This window comes from Mustela nigripes, chromosome X (assembly GCF_022355385.1).
Source record: "Mustela nigripes isolate SB6536 chromosome X, MUSNIG.SB6536, whole genome shotgun sequence".
Taxonomy (NCBI): domain Eukaryota; kingdom Metazoa; phylum Chordata; class Mammalia; order Carnivora; family Mustelidae; genus Mustela; species Mustela nigripes.
This window is the reverse complement of record NC_081575.1, coordinates 93,012,314-93,023,858: the sequence shown is the minus strand read 5'-3', so window position 1 is coordinate 93,023,858 and position 11,545 is coordinate 93,012,314.

Sequence of the window (11,545 nt, the reverse complement as noted above, 5' to 3'; positions counted from 1 at the left end):
AAAAAAAGAATATGTTACCCAAAATAGGCCTCTTTGGCATAAGGATTATCATGATCTGATTATTTTTATGAAATAGATGACATAGGAGTAGCTCTGAAAACTGAAAAGTTACCCTTTTGAAGGCTACATTTACATTTTTATAAGGTAAATTGCTATTTGTAAGGTTGTCTCCCTCTGTGCACCAGGAAGAATGGGATGATTAAATCTTTAGAAACCCTTCATCAAGAGAGAAAGCATGGACTTAAATCTGCAAATCAGCCACACCCTTGGTTTCCTGGTAGCCCCTCTCTTTTTTTCTTTTTTTAAGATTTTATTTCTTTATTTGACAGACAGATCACAAGTAGGCAGAGAGGCAGGCAGAGAGAGAGGAGGAAGCAGGCTCCCCACTAAGCAGAGAGCCCAACTCGGGGCTCGATCCCAGGACCCTGAGATCATGACCTGAGCCGAAAGCAGAGGCTTTAACCCACTGAGCCACCCAGGCGCCCCTCCTGGTAACTTCTCTTAACTGTTCTTCCCCCATCCCCTGTCCTGAACTTCATTTCCCCCCAACATTTTGCTTTGTCTTTACTGAGAAATGGTTTTTAAGGTGCTAGCTTTGGTTCTTTATGCAGTTACTGTTTCTGTGGGTCTCTCCCTTGTATATAGGAGGGTATGTGTTATTAAACTTCTGATTGTTTTCTCCTTTCTTTTATGATTTTATCTATTTATTTGGTAGAGAGAGAGAGACAGTGAAAGAGGAACACAAACAGGGGGAGTGGGAGAGGGAGAAGCAGGCTTCCCACTGAGCAGGGAACCTGATGCAGGGCTCAATCCCAGGACTCTAGGATCATGATCTGATACAAAGGCAGGTATCTAAGGACTGAGCCACACAAGTACCCTTTGTTTTCTCCTGTTAATCTGATTTTTATCACAGGTGGTCTCAGCCAAAAACATAGAAGGATAAAGGGGAAATTATTTGTATCTCCAGACCCCTACCCCTCTCCTTAGCTTAGGATGTCATATAAACCCCATGTTGTCTCACTAGCTTTGGAATTTCCATGTCAGTGTGGATTTCCCACATATGTGAAACTAAATTTAGTTTAGTTATTTTTCTGGGCTGAAATCTTACCTGAATCTTAGCTTCTTCTCTTTTAGTCATGTTGTATCTCAAAGTTATAGTTACATCATGTTTAAAAATGGGCAGAAGAACTATTCTCATCTGAGGATGTATTGTGACACTATGCCTGACAAATAGTGAACTGTCAATAAACGTGCTGTTATTAGCCTATGGAGATACAACCAAAAGCATTAAAACAACAACAAAAACAACACCTTTAGTTCAGTAGTAGGTAAAAAGAGACTTTCACCTCATCCCAACAATTGCATGCAATACGCGTAAACTGAGTTGCTGGAAGATACTATGGGGACAGAATTTGACAGGTGTAAGAGGAATGGAGGTGATCTTCCAGATCTAATCTGATAACAGTCAACCCACTCCATTGAAAAATTTTGATTCTCACATCCAAACCCAGCTTGCCTTCCAAAGTTAGAGTCACTAATTAGTAGTAGCCGGGGATAAGATTTAGAAGGAATTTGCCATTGTTCAGGCCAAAGCTGTCAAGAACTGAATCCGTATATAGGAGGTAACATTAGGAGTAGACATAGGAATGGAACAAAGAAAGTCAATGAGGGAAGAAAGGACAGGATTTTTTATTCCAGAAATATTGGTTAGCAGAGCTAACAGATTAGTACTAAGCTAATGGAAATATTTCTTCTCTTGATTAGAAAATTTGAAAAGTTTCCGAGTGCTGGGTCCGTAATCAAAGGAGAGAGACTGATACAAAGCTAAGGTCAAGGAAAGCTTTATTTCGCACCAAGCATCGAGAATCAAACTTACCAACCGGGGCCATCTCTTGCAAAGAGGCGACCTCTCTCTGCCTTACAGACTAGCTTTTAAGGGCAAAGGCCATGTCGTTGGGCCTGGCCATGCACAGGTGGCCAATGAGATTGTATCATACAGAGAAAGCTGCACAGTCATGCTGGGTCACACATAAGTAACCAATTGAATTACAATTTACCCTAGTAGATACTTGAACTAGCCTATCACCTTGGTCAGATTTGGCACCCAAAAGTCGGGACCCACACTCCTTGGTAGCTAGGGAGACAGTATGTGTACCCCATTGGGCTTTGTTACCTGGGACTGATTTCCGGGACTTGTTTTCAAGTAAGTCATCTGGGGGTGGGAGAGGCAGGGTCAGTTTAAGTTTTACTGCATAAACAAGAAAATCACTGTTTAACTGGATGCAATCTCTCTGGCTAAATAGGCCCTTACACTGAGAATATTGTAACTTTCACATCTTAGTCTGTGTTCTGAAAACAAAGAACAGGGTTTAGAGCCATCACATAATGGTAATAAAAGTAGGTATTATTGAGCTTTTGCTCTCCTCCAAGTCTGTGCAATGTCTCTGAGTCCTTGCAATTGCTCTAAGATGTGTTCCCACTATTACTCCCTATTACAAATGAAGAAACAGGGCTTGATCTAGAGAGATTTCTAACTTTTCTTACAGTCACATAGCTGGTAAATATCAGAGCCAGGATTTGATTCTGGGTCAGTCCTACTCCAAAAGCCCATGCCATTATTACACTTCCCACATTGCTTCAGGTGATTGGCTCAAATGGATATTGTAATGCCCTATTCCTCACAGTTTTGAAGATAGATGCTTGGTTGCTGCATCTGTTTTGAAAGCATATGCTTTCAAAAATATTAGTTGTATTATCAACTTAGTTCCATGTTCTTTTTTACTCTCTATTATGTTTTACTCACCTCTTAACCTCATGCACAATCAATCATTAACTTTGCCTTTTTTACTCCTACACCCGGATTATCCACACACTGTAGAACCCTAATGGGAATCAGATGGTAGCATTTGTGTTGAAATTATCTGATGTATCTGATTGTATCAGGTCCCAAACAGTATCTTAGTGTCCAGAAGGATGCATACCTCCAGATTGTTTCAAACTCCCCACCTCAAGTTTTCAAGAAACCCCTTACCTTCCTCTCATGCATTCACCTTCTTCCCCAAACATATATAAGCTGTCCCTAAACTCAACAGGGGGAGGTAGCTTTGGGAATGATCCCCTGCCTTCTTATTGGACTGTCCTTCTGATAATAACCTTACTTTGCTTCAAAACCAGTGTCTCAGATATTGGTTTACCGTCTTTGGGTGCACAGACAAGTCTGAGTTCCGTAACAGTTTCTTCATTTCTTTCAACTTTATCTGTATGTGACTTTAAAGGCTTTACTTTCATGTGAACTTTTCACACAATGAAAACAACAAAGAGGGGTGCCTTGGTGGCTCAGTTGTTAAACGTCTGCCTTCAGCTCAGGTCATGATCCCAGGGTCCTGGGATAGAGCCCCACATCAGGCTTCTTGCTCAGTTGAAAGCCTGAGTCTCCCTTTCCCACTTCCCTTGCTTGTGTTCCCTCTCTCGCTGTGTCTCTCTCTTTCAAATAATAAATAGTCTTTTTTTTTTTTAAAGAAAGAAAACAACAGAAGATATTTATTGAGTATTACTCTGTGCCAGTGAGAGTTATAGGTGCTTTTTCAGTGTTAGTTTATTTAATCTTCACAGTCATCCTCCAATGTAGGCATCATCAAACATTGCCATCGTCGTTAGCATTCGCACTTAACAAATGAGGAAACTGATGCACAGACGGGTGTCATTGTGAAGGACTCATTGTCAGTTCTTGGTGGCACTAGGGTTCAAACCCTGGCAGGCTGATCACCAACCCTATACTGAAACACAGCAGGCAAAGATTATCTTCCCAGGATTTTGTCTGGTTTTCTGTAGTTTTGTTTTGTTTTGCTTTGCCTCGTTAGTTTCAGCCTATTATTCCAGTCCATCAGAAGCTTTGAATCTTGATTCTCTCATACATCCATTATATTAGGTAGCCTGACCAGGTTTCTAGGATCTGAGGTTTGCTGTGGCAAAGAGTAGGCACTAAGATAGGCCACTTTCACATGAACATTATTTTGAGTTAAAAGCAATCCAAACCACTTTTTCTGATGCAGAAAAAGCTCTTTACCTCCCGCTCAACTGCCTGCTTGTGTCAAAAGAACTATTGGGCACCTGGGTGGCTCAGTTGGTTGAGCATCTGCCTTTCGCTCAGGTCATGATCTCAGGGTGCTGGGATTGAGTCCCATATCTGGCTCCCTGCTCAGCGGGGAACCTGCCTCTCCCTCTCTCTCTGCCTCTTCTCGTGCTTACTCTCTCTAATGCTTTCTCTCTTTCAAATAAATAAATAAAATCTTAAAAAAAGAAGAAGAAGAGAGCTATTAATAAAGATTCCTCTTTATCTGAGAAACTTATCTACATACTAGAGCGACTTTTGTTTTCCAAACATCTCCCTTCTCCTTCTTGCCAATGATCTTTCACATTTGTATCTTCACACCACTTTCTCCTTAGCTCATATAAGCATCATATTACCTGACTGATTTTGGAATTCCCGTGTTTGTGTGTATTCTCTGTACATTTGCTGTTAAAGCTGATTTTCTCCTCTTAATCTATCTCATGCCAATTTGATACATGGTCTAGCTAGAAGGATATTGAAAAATATAATAAATTTTTCTTCCTCATCAGATTAAAATTCTACTTCTTTTTGTTCTGGATTTATTGAGGTATAATTGGCAGTTTAAAACTGTATATTTTTAAGGTATACAATGTGATGATTTCAAAAACATTAGTAGCCCAGATGGCTGGCTCCATTGTTAGAGCTTACAACTCTTAATCTCGAGGTCCTGAGTTCAAACCCTATGTTGGGGATAGTTTACTTAAAAAAAAAATTAAAAACCACCTCCAAGTAAAATTTTCTGTGTGTGTTTTTTTTTTTTTTTTTTTTTTTACAAAGAGTATAGGTGATTCATGCTTTTTACCAAAAATAATAAAATACCTATGTGTTATAAAGCAACTACCACGTTAGGTTAATTAACACAACCTTCACCTCACATAATTACCATTTTTTTATGTGTGTGTGGTAAGAACACTTAAGATTTACTCTGCTAGGAAATTTCAAGTATATAGCACATTATTATTAGCTATAGCCATCCTACCCACCCTCCCAACCCAGCCATTTCCCCTTCCCTGTAGCCAGCCCTTGGTAACCACGATTTCAGTCCTTCCTTCTATGAGTTTGACTTTTTTAGATGTTACATGTAAATGAAATCAAACAGCATTTGTCTTTCTGTGACTGCCTTATTTCACTTAGTGTAATGTCTTCCAGGTTTATCCATGTTGTCACAACTGACAGGATTTCCTTCTTTTTATGGCTATATAATAGTTCACGGTGTATATATAATACATACCAATGTTTTCTTTATTCATTCATCCACAAATGAACACTTAGGTTGAATGGTATTTTGTCTGCCTTGTAATAGAAATGAATTATGAACATTATTAAAGTTAAAATTCTCTTTCTCCCCTCTTTCTCTACAGATCCACCCCCTACATATACACACACCACTCAGACATTCATAGAAGTATACACATAAACTAAACAAGTTCCTGTATGGTAAAAGTAACTAAGATCTTGGATGATTTATCATTCACAATAATCACAAATTATTTGTAATTTATATTTATATCTGAAAAAAATCTGTATTGGAATCTAACAAATTTGGAATCTATCAGTTTGCTGATTAGGTTCCAAAACTATTCAGGTATTGAGCTACTATGACACCTTATTCCCTAAAGCTATAAATATGTATCATATTTGACTTTTCCAGAACTAAAACACCTTCATTGCATCTCCACATATGTCATTAGATTATTTCTAGTATCTGTGTGGTTTGGGCATTTGCTAAAGTATGTTAAAATAGAATCAAAATTGATAATGTTTAGTTTTTAACATATAATGATGCTCAAGTGGGAATTGCTATGACCTGAATATGTGAACAAGCAGTATGTTTTTATTTTTTAAATCTTTATTTTGAAATAATTATAAATATGCAGGAAGTTACAAAAATAATACAAAGATTTGTACACCCTTTCTCTAGTTCAACACAGTAATATCTTATATAATTAAAACACAATATCAAAATCAAAAAATTGACATTGGTACAATGCAATTAATGACACTACAATTTATTACGATTTCACCAGTTTTTACATGCATTGCTTTGTGATGTGTATATGTGTGTGTATGTGTATGTAGCTCTATGCATATTTCCAAATGTATGGATTGATGTAATCACCTTAACAATCAAGATACACGACAGCTCCATCATCGCAAAGAAATTTCTACGTACTACCCTGCATATGCCCCAATCCCTGGAAACCATTAATAAGTTCTTCATCCGCATAATGTTGTCATTTCAAGAATGTTATATAACTGTAGTCACACATTTCTCTGTGCCTGTTGGCATTTCCAAGATGTGAACTTCTATAGCATCCAATTTGAGAAACATAGGAGGCAAAAAGAAAACCTAAACCCAAAGAACTCACTGTCATGCTGTTTTTCAAGTCCCAGTGCCCCTAACAAATTTACCTCATTCTCCCCAACATTTTGGAAGGTCTTTGTTTTATGTACTGTGTTTGGGGGTTTACCTGTCTTTAGTAGGAATAACAGAGTGAAATCTATCCATTTTAACTTTTCCAGAATTGGAAGGCCAAATATGCTTTTAGAAAACAAATTATATTTGCCCTTTACCAACAGCTCATACACAGTCACAGATGCACACAGGGAGAGCTGTTAACAGAGCTTGTGTTAGAGTGGTAAGATCATTCTTCTATTTTATCAATATGCTGCCATGACATTTCTATTGCTCTTTGAAGACACAACCAAGTCCCTTTTTTATTGGAGTATAATTAATGTGCAGAAAGTTGCACATATTTTAGTGTATACAATGTGATGAGTTTGGAGATATGTGTAATATGCTTTAAAAGTGTGTTTTATTGTTTTTATTTATCTAAATGATCTTTTGCTGGACACAGATGTGCCTACTTTCCTACTACTCTAACTGCCAACTTCTTTACTTAGCAGATCACAGCTGACTTCTCTTTTGAGAAGGTAGACATTTTTACAGAAGTAAAACATTCTATCTTTGGCTGACTGTATCAGTCAAGGTCTGATTAGAGAGATAGAAACAGTAGGAATTAATGCTAAGAGATTTGTTGCAAGGAGTTGGCTTACATGATTGAGGGGGCTGGCTGGACAAGTTCAAAATCAATAGGACTGGCCATCAGGAAGGGCAGACTGGAATCTGGGGTGTGAACTGAAGCTATTGTACACAGCAGGATCTGTTTTTTGTGTTGTTTTTGTTTTAAGACTTATTTATTTATTTTAGAGAGAAAGAGAGAGAGTGTATGAGTTGGAGGAGGAGATAAGGAGAGAGTATCTCCAACAGACTCCCCGCTGATCAGGAAGGCCAATGCAGGCCTCAGTCTCACAATCCTGATATCACAACCTGAGCTTCATGAAGCAACTGTGCCACCCAGGTGTCCCATGGATTTCCTTCTCAAAGAGGCCTCAGCTATGTTTTTATGGTCATTGAACTGACGGGAGTCAGGACCACCCCAATTATCTTTGATAATCTACTTGATGTTAAAGCCAATTGATTGTGGACTTAAATCACATCTACAAAATAACTTTATAAGGATACCCAGATTAGTGTTTAAATAACTGGGATCATTACCCCAGCCAAGCTGACATAGCCAAAAGACAATACACTGAGGGGTGCCTGGGTGGCTCAGTGGGTTAAGGCCTCTGCCTTCAGCTCGGGTCATGATCCCAGAACCCTGGGATAGAGCCCTGCATCAGGGTCTCTGCTCAGTGGGGAGCCTGCTTCCTCCTCTCTCTCTGCCTGCCTTTCTGCCTACTTGTGATCTCTGTCTGTCAAATAAATAAATAAAATCTTTAAAAAAAAAAAAAGACACAGACCTGTACCCCTGGGGATAAAAATATATGTTTATAAAAAATAAAAAATTATATTAAAAAAAAAGACAATACACTGAGTAATCTAATATAAAATTGTATGCTATGACTAATAATATATTTCAAAGCAAAATATCAACATTGTAGCAGGGAATAAATTATAATCAAATATTGGTAGATAATTGTGTTTAATCATTATGAGAGTACAGAATAGGATAAGAACCAAATAGAATTCTGGGGCAACATATTACCTTATAGTTTTGAGATCTCTCTTATTTAAAAAAAAAATTTATTTATTTATTTCAAAGAGAGAGACACAGTGAGAGAGAGAACAGGAGCAGGAGGAGTGGGAAAGGTAGAAGCAGTCTTCCTGCTGAGCAGGGAGCCCGATGCGGGGCTCCATCGCAGGACCCTGGGATCATGACCTGAGCCCAAGGCAGAGGCTTTAACCCACTGAGCCATCCAGGAACCCCAAGGAAACATTTTTATAATAACATAATTTTGAGCGAAAAATACAGGATGCAAAATTATGTATGTATATGTTATAAATTGAATGATAATAATAATGTTAACAATTGCTATAAAACAATAATCAGTACTATATACTAGTCCCCTAGTATGTGTCAAATAACCTAAAAAGTATTTTAGGTAAAATATATCTAATCCTCATAACAACTCTCTTAGGTATGTATTATCATTCTACTATTGCAGATGAGGAAATTGAAACTCCAAGAGTGAAAATAGCTTGCCAAAGTTAAATCTAATACATGTAGGGTAACAAGTATCACTAGAATTAGGCTTAAAATGCAGAGAAAGGAGTTTGGAGAATAATTTTGTAATCTTTAAGTGAGATAAACCCTTTTTAAACATTAAAACTTTCTATAAACCATAAAGAAAAAGCACATAATTCTGACAGTCTACAAATTTAACTTTTTCAAGGTGAAAAATCCTCTAAAACACGTTGTAGAACATGAACACACTGAAGGAAACTCTTTGCATTGTTAATCCTTGTGTTAGATATTTTGGTACCAATTAACAATTTATTACCTCTCAGCTCCAAATGTGCCATTTTAGACTGCTCTGTGAAAATTAATCTAGGCTCTTCAAATAGTATCCCTTTGCACCCTGATACACAGTCTTTGTCAATAGCGAATGTAGAGATATACTGCAGGTGGGAGTGTTTTGCTTCCTGGTTCAAGTGGGCTTGCCGGACTGACTCCTACAACTCACAAGGCTTTCTCCAACACAGGTAGCACAGGCAGTTTCTCCATTGCCCAGCTCTTGCAGTATGTGGTGGCCAACAATGGCCAGCAGTAACTTCCCCTCTCACCCATTCTCAAGTAGTTTTGTAGTGGAGTGTCTCTGGTGAGACCCTTCCCCATAAACGACTTTTCTTCTCACCCCAGAGAGAAGATTTCCAGCAAGTTCTGCTGGTGTGGTATCACAACAGATTCTCTGCCATTCACTGAACTATGCTTTTGCCCTCTCCAGGAAGTCTGGATCATAGCCCTGTAGGTAGAGGCAGCTAACTGGTGTGCTCTACCTTAGCGTTAGTATAGTGGCTACTCCTCATATCAGCTATTTCTATATTCTTTAGTTATCTTTTCTTCTTGCTAGCCAATCCATCATCATGCCTATCTCATTATTGTTAATGATTCTTGATGTTAATCTTTCCCAGTTCAAATTACTGTGTTGTTTCTCTCTCGGTTGGATCCAGACTAGTACATAACTGGTATTAGTAGTGACCCAAGAGATAGACTCTCAAAGATAAGAAAGATTTTCATCTGGGCCTGCTCTTGGGCTTGGGAACAGCACTAAGCTCCTTGCCAGTGGGAAATGAAATGTTACTAAAACAGCATGTGATGACCTCATAATTAATCAATTTGATTGTGATGAAGTGCCGAATGAAACTTGTGCTTTGGGAGCCCAGGTGACTGTTGCACTTCATTATTGTGGCAGTAATGACAACTGAAAGGACCATGGTAATGGGACAGATTCTTTCCAGTTCAGTTGAGTGCTTACAAAGAGAAAATGACAAGCTGAAGATTGTTAAATCCCAGCTCAAATTATATTCCAAGAATCAGCGTCTCTCTGTCAGTCATAAAAGAAATTCTTATTTCTTGTAGTCAGAGGGCTGATGCTGCTGAAAATGATATGCAAAATTTAAATATATGGGTTACTGAATTACAATGGCAGTTAAAGTCATGGCCTTGTCCAGTTTCTCATGTTAAAGTTTGGGCACTCATTAGAAAAGCATGAGATCTTGAAACTTGGAATGAAACCAGTTGGTTGGATCCATTTGAAATAGACCGATTTCAAACCCAAGTCTTGGGCTTTCTAAAGCATTCATCACAAAAGCTGTGGACAAGAGCCAACACCAGGTTTAGATATGCCTATGATGAAAGGGACCTCAAGCTGTAGACTTCATTTACCTGTAGTGCCCTGGAACACATTCAGAGGTGTAAACGTTCCCCTTATAAAGTCAGTTCTAGAAACCAGTCAATGAATAAGAAAACTTTAAGAGATAACATCTCTTACAAAGAGAAAGGAGGCCTGTCCTCCGTAGGATTAATGAAGGAAGACCCTTGAGAAGAATGGAAAAAATGGGAGGAAGGAGTGTCCTTCCTTGGAGAAGTCCAGTTAGGAGGACATTTATAAATCACAGAAAGGGTCAATGGTGTCAAATAATGCAGTAAATGCCATTAGAAAAAAGAATGAAAAGTGTATATTGGATTTGCCCTTGGTGATTTTGCAAGAGTGGTTTGAATAGAGTGGAATAGAGAGTAGAATGAGAGATGAGGAGGTAAGGAAACAAACTCAGCTATAATAAATTACTCCCTGTGTGTTTGCAAAGTATTTCCTCAACTGCCATAGTAGACACTATAAGCATTTACTTATAGGCAGGAATAAGGTTAGGATGGCTAACATCACCACAAGGTTTCAACATAATTCTGATGTTCTAACCATAAAAAAGGGGATGATGATGTATATATAAATGCTTGACATAAAGGAAAACATTTATCAGTTACCATTATATGAGACTGATAAACTATTTATTTAGAAAACCTTGAAGAACAAATGAAAATATGCTAGAAATGATCAGGGAAGTTGAGTAAGGGGACCAAATGCAAGACGAAATGGAAATAAATAATATTAGGCTATCTTTTATACTACAATAACAATTTTTTTTTAATTATTTTAGAGAGAGAGAGAGCAAGGGGAGGAACAGAGGGAGAGGGACTCGGCATGGAGTGCAGAGCCCCATGCGGGGCTCCATCCCAGGACGCTGAGATTATGACCTGAGCCAAAATCAAGAGTTGGATGCCCAGCCGACTGAGCTACCCAGGTGCCCCTTAAAAGAATAATGGGAAAATATTCTCATAGTACTGGAATACTGGAATACATAGTAATGGAAAAATGTTATATTTCTTTAATCAAAAAGCTCAATATTGGGGCACGTGGGTGGCTCAGTGGGTTAAGCCTCTGCCTTTGGCTCAGGGTCCTGAGATCGAGCCCCACATCGGGCTCTCTGCTCCATGGGGAGTCTGCTTCCTCCTCTCTCTCGGCCTGCCTCTCTGCCTATTTTCGATCTCTGTCAAATAAAAAAATAAATAAAATCTTAAAAAAAAAAAAAGA